Source organism: Lepidochelys kempii, chromosome 1 (assembly GCF_965140265.1).
Source record: "Lepidochelys kempii isolate rLepKem1 chromosome 1, rLepKem1.hap2, whole genome shotgun sequence".
Classification (NCBI taxonomy): Eukaryota; Metazoa; Chordata; order Testudines; family Cheloniidae; genus Lepidochelys; species Lepidochelys kempii.
The window spans coordinates 323,023,812-323,034,929 of record NC_133256.1 but is presented as its reverse complement, the minus strand read 5'-3'; the positions used below and the strand labels follow the sequence as shown (position 1 = coordinate 323,034,929).

The following is an 11,118-nucleotide window of genomic DNA, read 5'->3' as shown; positions in this document are numbered from 1 at the left end:
GTCGGCCTTGCAACCATCTCAATAGAGCATGAGCTGGCCCAGACTGTGGACCTTCAGCAGAAAGCAGTTCAAATCTTTGCAACCAAGAAGGCACGGAAAGCACCACTTTGATTATTCAAACAGATAAAAATGCCAGTGTTCACTATGCAGACAAGAAAAGTTACATTTGCTGTTCAGGCATTTGAAAGTTAAGTTTCAGAGTAGCAGCCGTGTTAGTCTGTATCCGCAAAAAGAAAAGGAGGACTTGTGGCACCTTAGAGACTCACAAAGTTATTTGAGAATAAGCTTTCATGAGCTACAGCTGACTTCATCGGATGCATGCAGTGGAAAATACAGTGGGAAGATTTTATATACACAGAGAACATGAAACAATGGATGTTACCATACACACTGTAACAAGAGTGGTCAGGTAAGGTGAGCTATTACCAGCAGGAGAGAAAAAACAACAACTCATCATCAAGGATCTACAACCTACCCTGAAGGACGACCCATCACTCTCACAGATCTTGGAAGACAGGCGAGTCCTTGCTTACAGACAGCCCCGCAACCTGAAGCAAATACTCACCAGCAACCACACACCATACAACAAAAACACTAACTCAGGAACCTAGCCTTGCAACAAAGCCCATTGCCAACTGTGTCCACATATCTATTCAGGGAACACCATCATAGAGCTTAATCACATCAGCCACACCATCAGGGGCTCGGCCACCTGCATATCTACCAATGTGATATATGCCATCATGTGCCAGCAATGCTCCTCTGCCATGTACATTGGTCAAACTGGACAGTCTCTATGTAAAAGAATAAATGGACACAAATCAGATGTCAAGAATTATAACATTCATAAACCAGTTGGAGAACACTTCAGTCTCTCTGGTCGCTCGATTACAGACCTAAAAGAGGCAATTCTTCAACAAAAAATCTTCAAAAACAGACTCCAAGGAGAGACTGCTGAATTGGAATTAATTTGCAAACTGGACACCATTAAATTAGGCTTGAATAAAGACTGGAAGTAAAGACACAAAGTAAAACTATTTCCCCATGTTTATTCCCCCCCGCCCCTGTTCCTCACACATTCTTGTCAACTGCTGGAAATGGCCCTCTTTTATTATCACTGTAAAAGGTTTTTTTCTCTCTCTCTCTCCTGCTGGTAATAGCTCACTTTACCTGATCACTCTTGTTAGAGTGTGTATGGTAACACCCATTGTTTCATGTTCTCTGTGTATATAAAATCTCCCCACTGTATTTTCCACTGCATGCATCCGATGAAGTGAGCTGTAGCTCATGAAAGCTCAAATAAATTTGTTAGTCTCTAAGGTGCCACAAGTACTCCTTTTCTTTTTATGAAAGTTAAGTGTTACTTAAAATTTTTGAACAAGGCATTTTAAGTTGTTAGTTCTCTTTCATTGGGGTAGGTAGCAGAGCAGTACCATGAGAGGAGCAGAACAGGAGGAAGGCAGAACTGAGACCTTTCAAATTTTTGGCCCAAGCGAGGGGTAATGGGGGTGTCATTTGAGCTCCCCGCCTCAGGTGGCTGTGCCTCTCCAAACAGCCTGGCGTGGCCCCACCCAGGGGCCCAGGCCCTTTCCCGCACTGCAGTTCCTTCCTGCTCTTCCACAGTAGCCCAGGTTGGCTGGGGCTGGGGTGGGCTGGCGTTGCAGTTCCACCGGGACTCGGGGCAGCTGGTGCTGGAGCCACGCTGCCCACCTGGCACTTGGGGCACTGGGACCATGCCGCAGCTCTGGGGCTGGCGGCACTCCAGGGCTGTGGTTGGGGGCCCGCCCAGAGCTCTGGAGGCCTAACCAGAGCTCTGGAGCTGGGGCAGGGGGCCTGGTGGCCACAGTGGGGGTGCTCTGGGTCCCTGCAGGGGAGGGAGGGTAGAAGGGGAGGGTGAGGAGCAGGGCCTTGGGCAGAAAGGGAGGGGCCAGGGGCTAGCCTCCCCAATGGCCGGTTCACCAGCTGCCCGTGGTGGCTTTCCACATCCAAAAATTCTGCAGCCACGGTTTGTCAACCCAGACTTGCATAACACTAAGATCCCTCCATTCAGAAGCCCACAGAGTGCTGGGATGGAAACCAATGCATCATGGGACATTGAGCCCGCCCCATGACATCCTGTGATCCTCTCTGCCTTCCCAGAAGTCTTACCTGCAGAAGGTGGACAGTAGCACCATGGGATAGCTACCCACAGTGCACTGCTCTCTCTGTTGATGTTAGAGCACCAATTGTGGACACGCTTTACAGAAAGAGGGAGCGTAGTGCAAACACGCAATAGTGATGTTATTATAGCGCTTTTCGATGGTCCACATAACTTTTGTTGACAAAACTCTGTAGTGTAGATCAGTGGTTCTCAAAGCCAGTCCCCCACTTGTTCAGGGAAAACCCCTGGTGGGCCGGACCGGTTTGTTTACCTGCCGCATCCGCAGGTTTGGCCGATCACGGCTCCCACTGTCTGTGGTTCACTGCTCCAGGGCAATGGGGGCTGAGGAAAGCGGAGTGGGCTGAGGGATGTGCTGGCCGCCATTCCTGCAGCCCCCATTGACCTGGAGCGGCGAACCGCAGCCAGTGGGAGCTGCGATCGGCCGAACCTGTGGATGCGGGACAGGAGCTGATGGCAGGATGCTGCATTGCCAATGTTCATGCTCTTATCAAGAGTTTCATGTTATTGGGTGATTTCCTTTAGCGCCAGCTCCGGGAGTCCTGGGATTTTGTAAGAATCGCAGCTCCTTTAAAAAAAACAAAACCAAAGGCTGTTTCCAGCCTTTGGGCTGAGGGGCGGGGGCGGGAGCCTGGAAACGCGACCCCCAGAGGCTCTGTTAAGTCAGCAGACAAGGAGCGGTGGCTGCTACTGCCAATCGGATCAATCGCTGCATTTGAGCGGCTGGATCCCGACGCCGGAGCAGCGGGCGCGTCCCGTCACCCGGCCCGGCCGGGCGTGTAGGACGGCTCGTGAGGGGAGAAGGGAACGCCCCGGCTAGGAGCAAGAAGCAGAACCATAGAGCGCGGCCTCCGCGGAGTGCTAGACAGGCACATTCTCGGTCCCTTCCAGCCGGCCCGTCTCGGTGCTTGCTGGCGGTAGGGCACGCGCGGCCTTCTCATTGGCCCGGAAGACACCCGCTCCAGACCCGGAGGCGCAGGCACGGGCTGCCGGAGTCGAGCGCCGGGAAGCGCTCACCGCTGCTCGGTCAGTGGCCGGCCGGGAGGTAGGCGCCTGTCCCCGTTCCCAGCCGCTCTGCCCCTCAGCACCGCCGGTGTCCCTGCCCCCCGCACCGCTCCCCGCCCTGAGCCCCCTCCTCGCCTATCCCCCGCACCCCACCCCACTCTGAGCCCCCTCCCCATGTATCCCGCACCCCGCACCCCTCCCCATCCTGAGCCCCCTCCCCGCGAATCCCCCCACCCCACTCTGAGCCCCCTCCTCGCGTATCTCCCGCACCCCTCCCCATCCTGAGCCCCCTCCCCGCGAATCCCCCCTCCCCGCCCCACCCCACTCTGAGCCCCCTCCCCATGTATCCCGCACCCCTCCCCATCCTGAGCCCCCTCCCCGCGAATCCCCCCTCCCCACCCCACTCTGAGCCCCCTCCTCGCATATCTCCCGCACCCCTCCCCATCCTGAGCCCCCTCCCCGTGAACCCCCTCTCCCCACCCCACTCTGAACCCCCCCATGTATCCTGCACCCCGAGCCCCCTCCCCGCGAATCCCCCCTCCCCACCCCACTCTGAGCCCCCTCCTCGCATATCTCCCGCACCCCTCCCCATCCTGAGCCCCCTCCCCGCGAACCCCCCCTCCCCACCCCACTCTGAACCCCCCCATGTATCCTGCACCCCGAGCCCCCTCCCCGCGAACCCCCCCTCCCCACCCCACTCTGAACCCCCCCATGTATCCTGCACCCCGAGCCCCCTCCCCGCGAACCCCCCCTCCCCACCCCACTCTGAACCCCCCCATGTATCCTGCACCCCGAGCCCCGTCCCCGCGAACCCCCCCTCCCCACCCCACTCTGAACCCTCCCATGTATCCTGCACCCCGAGCCCCCTCCCTGTGAATCCCCTCTCCCCACCCCACTCTGAGCCCCCTCCCCATGTATCCCGCACCCTGAGCCCCCTCCACGCGTATCCTCCTGCACCCCACCCTGAGCCCCCTCCTCGTGTATCTCCTGCACCCCACCCTGAGCCCCCTCCCCACATATCCCGCACCCTGAGCCCCCTCCCCACATATCCCGCACCCCTGCACTCTTCCCCACCCTGAGCCCCCTCTCCCTGCACTCTTCCCCACCCTGAGCCCCCTTCCAACATATCCCCCAACTCTCTCCCCACCCTGAACCCCCTCCCCACATATCCCACAACCCCTCCCCATTCTGAGCCCCCTCCCCACGTATCCCACAACCCCTCCCCATTCTGAGCCCCCTCCCCACGTATCCCACAACCCCTCCCCATTCTGAGCCCCCTCCCCATGTACCCTTCCAAACCCATATCCCTACTACCCTGAGCTCCCCATGTATCCCCTAAATCCCATACCCCCCTCCCCGAGCCCCCTCCCCCTGCCCACCCTGAGCCCTCTCCGCACATACCCTTCCAGACCACCATAACCCTGAGCCCTCTCCCTATGTATCCCCATACTCCTCCTCACCCTGAGCTCCTTCCCCACCTATCCCCCAAACCCCATATCCCTCCTCACCCGGAGCCCCCATCCCCACATATTCCCAAACCCTGTATCTCTTCTCACCCTGAGTCCCCTCCCCACTTTTCCCCCCAAACCCTGTATTGCTCCCCACGCTGAGCCCCCCTCCATGTATCCCCAAATCCCTCCCAGCCCTGAGTCCTCTCCCCATCCACGTATCCCCCAAGCTGCATACCCCTCCTCACCCTGAGCCCCTGTCCCTTGCATCTCCCTACCCCCAGCCCCTCCACACCCTGAATCCCCTTTGCCAAGCCCCCTTCCCATGTATCTCCCAAATCCCCTTTGCTACACCTCATTCTGAGTCTACACCCATGTGTCCCTCAAACCCAAGTCCCTCCTCACCCTGAGCCCTCTGTTCTTGCATCCTCTTGCCCCATGGATCCCCCATCCTGAGCCCTGTGTCCCTGCCTCTCTTCCTGAATCTCCTGTATCCCCAACACATCGTGTCTGCTCTTCTCACCCTATGCCCCTTATATCCCTGACACTTCCCTTTCCCTGCCCCTGCTTCTGTCTTCTCCACAACATACCTTTCCCCTCACCCTATATATCCTGCTGTCTCCCATATCCCTTTCTCAGCCCCTCCCACTCCCTCCACCTGTAACCTTCCTCTCCCTTTCCCAACCTCTTGCCCCTATCTCTTTCTCCAAAGATGCCCCTCTTAGCCCTGGCTAGCTCCCTTCCCCCATATGTCCTCCTTGACCCTAGCCTCCCCCGCCCTTCTTTTATTCCCCCCCCATCAGATTGTATCTCCTGCACACCCCTTCACCTCATTCCTTCTCCTCCCCCCCCCTTCATCTTCCTACTTGTTCCTCTACGCGTTCCCTTCGTCCCCATCTTACCATCTCTCATCTTTCTTGTCCCCTCGCCCCCCTCCCTTGGGATACTGAGTGTTTGTGGCTCTTGTAGTTCCCCCTTTACCAAGAAGAAGAAGAATAGTCCTAAGCACATCTTGCTTGCCCCTTCTCACTGACAAAGTGCCTCACTAACATTAATGAATTGAGTCCCACGTCGCTGGCTGCTGCTGTTGTAATAGTTTTGGGGGTTAAATTCAGTGGTAGTTGTCTGGCCTGCCAGAACTTGAATTTGCTGTTATGCATTCCACCTACAGTTTTCAGATTTGACCCTAAAGTCAAGTGCATAATATTATTTTCATTTAAAAGAAAGGTATGAAGAGAAGTCTCCAAATTTGTTTCATAATTTGATCACTTTGTTCATCCCCCATGTGCTTCTATCATTCCCTTTGACATCTTCAGCATAGTTACAATATTCCAGGCTGTGCATGTGCTCGTACATGTGAACGCACATATCTGTTACTGGGCTAAACTGCATCATAACATCCTAGTTCTCAGAAATTGTTTTCTCTGTCCTGTTTCTTTTGTGACTTGTCTCAAACCTGAAGACTTTAAGCCTCTTAGGTGATTTCCCTTCCCCGCCCCACCCATACCAGGGGCTGCACAAATCACTGATGTGTTTTTTTTTTTAAAAAGCAAGAATGTTACTCTTTGTTTAGATGAGTTAATCCTATTCTCAAATTGTGGTATGGGTTTTGTTAAATACTGTAGTTAACTAAATCTGTGTAGAAAGAAGACAGTAGGGAAGGGCCAGTTCTTTTCCTTCAAGCATAATAAACCTCTGACATGTTTCAGTCTTTGCCAGGTGGACTTCATTTTTCTTCTCCAGTCCCTTTATCTAATGACGAAGGTAATTTGGCAGTTGCTGATTAGCTGGTGAAGGTAATTCGGCAGTTGCTGATAGGCTGCGGTCTCTTAGAGGTGTGTTTGAAAGAGCACAGAATTAAGATGCATTATGGCTAGTGTGTATGCTGAGTTAGCATAATGCAATTGAATGTTATTACAGTTAAAGTGTTTTCACTGTTTTATCTTGGATTCAGAAAAATAATCTTACTGCAATATTTTGTTTCCATAAAATTTTATGGAGATGGCTGTGTCTTTTAAAAAAAACAAAACCCTGTGGCCTTGCTGGTGATGCATAGCATCAAGCAATCTGGCAGATCCAGATCCTTGGTGATGTAAAGCCAACCACTGTATCTCTGTGACTATTGCTCCTTCTAGCCCGCATTGTAGGGAACATTTCAGGGGGCAAAGGGAGTTGGGCCAAGATAATCTCTGGCTGCAGAATGGCACCTTATGGCATTGGCTGCTGGACATAAGAGCCTTAAGAATGCTGTAACTTGCACTGGGAGCCAGCTGACTCCAGGATAAGGAGAATGCAAGTCACATGAAGTCATATTTGCCCCAGTCTTGTGCCTACTGTAGCTGATGTTGCTCTTTTTTCCTATGGTCTCTGTTTTGTGTGTCAATGCAGTTAATCATTGTCCAAATAGCACCAGGGTCACCAAATGGTCACCAAAATGCCCAAGACAGACTGACCAGAATTCAATGAGAACTTAATTGTGTTCCTGTCTGGGTCCCCCCTTCACAAGTCAGCTTTTTCCAGAGCCCTGAAAGACTGGAGCTACTCCCCTTTTCCACAGATTTGTTTTCTGTTCCTTCTAATTTTTAGTTCTCTCTCTTTCTGAAATTTAAATACCTTTATTTAATACCAAGAGGAATGCAGTTGTGTCTTTTCAAACTTTACTCACTTTGGCGCTCACATTGAGATTCCCTTATCTGATGAACTTGCTCTGCCCTCTGAAATATTGGAAATGGGAGTAACTCTGTATTCATGTTCTATATCATGGCTTGTTTTTTCCCACATGTTTATCAGGTTTCCTTAGGCCTTGGGTTCAGGGTTGCATAGAATTTTTCAGTCTGTCTTTTTTCTGCTCTGTAAGTGTTGGATATTTGGTAGAAAGATCTCAAGTTTCAATCCTTTTGAAAGGGAGGTGATGCAGTTCTAGAATTTTTCTCTAAGGCAGTATTGATAATGACAAAACGGTTAGTACTGATCAAAATATATCCCTGGCAGAGAATGTCCCCGTTAGTCATCTTAGTTCCTGGCAAGCAACTCTGTGCCTGAAGATTACGAGATGCTCAGTTCCCCTTGGATAATGTCATAAGAATGGCCATACTGGGTCACACTAACGGTCCATCTAGTCCAGTATTGTCTTCTGGAGTTGCCAATGCCAGATGCTTCAGAGGCAATGAATAGAACAGGGTACAGAGTAACAGCAGTGTTAGTCTGTATTTGCAAAAAGAAAAGGAGTACTTGTGGCACCTTGGCGACTAACCAATTTATTTGAGCATAAGCTTTCGTGAGCTACAGCTCACTTCATCAGATGCATACTGTGGAAAATACAGAAGATGTTTTTATACACACAGACACAGGGTAACTTATCAAGTGATCCATTCCCTGTTGTCCAGTCCCAGCTTTTGGCAGTGAGAAGTTTAGAGACACCCAGAGCATGGGATTGCATCCCTGATCATCTTGGCTAATAGCCATTGATAGACCTATCCATGAACTTATCTCATTTTTGTTTGAACCCAGTTATACTTTTGGCCTCCACAGCATCCCCTGGCAATGAGTTCCATAGACTGACTGTGCACTGTGTGAAGAAGTACTTCCTTATGTTTGTTTTAAACTGGCTGACTATTAATTTTTCCTTTTTTGAGATAAGAAGACCAGAACTGCATGCAGTATTCAAAGTATGGGTGTACCATGGATTTATATAGGGGTATTATGATATTTTCTGTTTATCCCTTTCCTAATGGTTGCTAACAGATTGTTAGCTTTTTTTGATTGCTGCTGCACATTGAGCAGATGTTTTCAGAGAACTATTCAGTGACTTCAAGATCTTTCTTGAGTGGAAACAGCTAATTTAGACTCAATCCCAACTATATATACAAAATGATGATGTTTTCCAGTGTGAATTACTTTGTATTTATTAATATTGAATTTCATCTGCCATTTTGGTGTCCGGTCATCCAGTTTTGTGAGACCCCTTTGTAACTCTTCAGTCTGATTTGGATTTACAAAATTATTCAGGATATTTATTGTGTACAGACTTTGCCACCTCCCTGTTTACCCCTTTTTTCCAGATCACTTATGAATATGTTGAATAGTACTGGTCCCAGTACAGATCCTTGGAGGACCATCGTATTTACCTCTCACCATTGTGAAAATGGACCATTTATTCCTACCCTTTGTTTCCTATCTTTTAACCAGTTACTGATCCATGAGAGGACCTTCCTTCTTATCCCATGACTGCCTACTTTGCTTAAGAGCCTTTGGTTAGGGACCTTGTCCAAGTACACTGTATCCACCATATCTCTCTTATTCATGTGTTTCTTGACCCCCTCAGAAAATTCTAATAGATTCGTGAGGTATGATTTCCCTTTTTCAAAAGCCGCATTGACTCTTCCCCAACAAATTGTGTTCATCCGTGTATCTCATAATTCTGTTCTTTACTATAGTTTCAACCAGTTTGCCTGGTGCTAAAGATAGGCATATTGGCACTTCTGGATCCTTTTTTAAAATTGGGGGCATTGCAATAGCTATCCTCAGTCATCTGGAACAGATGCTGGTTTAAGTGATAGGTTACATACCACAGTTAATTTTGCAATTTCATATTTGAGTTTCTTCAGAACTCTTAGGTGAATACCACCTGGTCCTAGAGTGTTGTTATTGTTTAATTTATCAATTTGTTCCCAAACCTCCTTTACTGACATCTCAATCTAGGACTGTTCCTCAGATCTGCCATCTTAAAAGAATGGGTCAGGTGTGGGAATATCTCTCTCATCCTCTGCAGTGATGGCCGATGAAAAGAATTCATTTAGTTTTTCCACAATGGCCTTGTCTTCCTTCAGTGTTTCTTTAGCACCTTGACTGTGTGGTGGCCCCACTGATTGTTTGGCACACTTCTGATGTATGTAAACAAAAATTCTTTTGCTGTTAATTTTTGTGTCTTTTGCTAGTCTTTTTTGGACTGCCTAATTATACTTAACTTGCCAGAGTTTATGCTCCTTTCTATTTTCCTCAGTAGGATTTGACTTCCAGTTTTTAAAGGATGTCTTTTTGTCTCTAACTGCCTCTTTTACTTTATTGTTTAGCCATGCTAGCATTGTTTTGGTCCTCTTACTGTTTTTTTTTTTGTTTTTGTTTTAATTTGGAGTATGCATATAGTTTGAGCCTCTATTATGGTGTTTTTAAATGCTGTCCATGCAGCTTTTAGGCATTTCACTCTTGTGACTATTTCTCTAATTTCCATTTAACTAGCCTCCTCATTTTTGTGTAGTTCCTTATTTTAAGTTAAATGAGTATCTACAAATTTTATCTCTTCATCCTGTCCTGAGGTGGCATGTTCCTAGTCAATATTGGGATAGTTGCAAGCCCCCATTATTATTAGGTTTTATGTTTTTGTAGCCTCTCTAATCTTCCTGAGCATTTCAGTCACCATCACCATCCTGTCTGGTGTTCGGTAGTATATTCCTATTGCTATACTCTTATTATTCAAGCGTGGAATTTCCATCCATAGTGATGCTATGATCTTGTTTGATTAATTGAAGACTTTTATTATTTTTGATGGTATGTTTTCTTTTTTTCCATATAATGCCACTCCCCCACCTACATGAGCTACTCTGTCATTCCTATATGTTTTATACCTTGGTATTACTGTGTTCCATTGACTGTTCTTGTTCCACCAACTTTCTTGGATGTCCATTATATCAGTGTACTCATTTAATACCAGACACTCAAGTTCACCCATCTTAGATTTCATGCATTTGTATACAAGCACTTATAAAATGTGTCACTATTTAGTTGTCTCCGTTCATGTGATGTAACTGAATGGGACTCTTTTTTTCATTTGACTGTCTCTTCAGCTCCTATCTGTACTCTTATCAGCTTCTATCCTCTCCTCTTTACTAAGATATAGAGTATACCCTTTAGTAAATCCTCCCTTAAGGAATATGTTTGTCTGAACTGTGTGCTTCTCTACATCTGTCGGCTTTCCCCCAACCCTTAGTTTTAAAATGCCTCTATGACCTTTTTATTTTTACATGCTAGTAATCTGGCTAGTACATCTTTCCTGTCTAAGCTTCTCCTTTCCCAAAAGGTTCTCTAGTTCCTAATAAACCTAAATCCTTCCTCTGAACATGATCATCTCATCCACACATTGAGATCCTTCAGTTCTGCCTGTCTCACTGGCACTGTGCATGGCATTGCAACCATTTCAAAAAATGCCACCAGGGAGGTCCTAGACTTCAATCTCCTACCTAGCTGCCTACATTTGGCCTCTAGGGCCTCTTTCCTACCGTTCTCTGTGTCATTGGTACTTAAATGTATCACGACCATCACTTAAATGTACCTCCTCCCCAGCACTGCACATACATCTGTCTAGATGTCTCGAGGGGTCTGCAACCTTTGCACCCAGCAGGCAATTCACCATGTAGTTCTCCTAGTCATCACAAACCCAACTATATGTATTTTAATAGTCAAATCCCTGATTACTATTGTCTCTTCCTAATAACGGGGATCCCCTCCCCT

The 11,118-nt window shown here is 48.5% G+C and overlaps 1 protein-coding gene across 5 annotated transcripts in view; it reads left to right on the top strand.

The window, feature by feature from the left end:
• Positions 1-3,001: 3,001 nt before the first annotated feature.
• Positions 3,002-11,118, top strand: part of ERGIC2 (ERGIC and golgi 2) — a 45,984-nt gene continuing 37,867 nt past the window's right edge. For 2 of the 5 annotated variants that reach the window (XM_073328437.1, XM_073328438.1), the window contains exon 1: positions 3,007-3,203. The gene's annotated coding sequence lies outside the window, so the exon portion shown is untranslated. Of the gene's footprint in view, positions 3,204-6,320; positions 6,376-11,118 lie in introns of all 5 variants that reach the window. The other 3 variants (XM_073328435.1, XM_073328436.1, XM_073328434.1) reach the window with 3 other exon arrangements.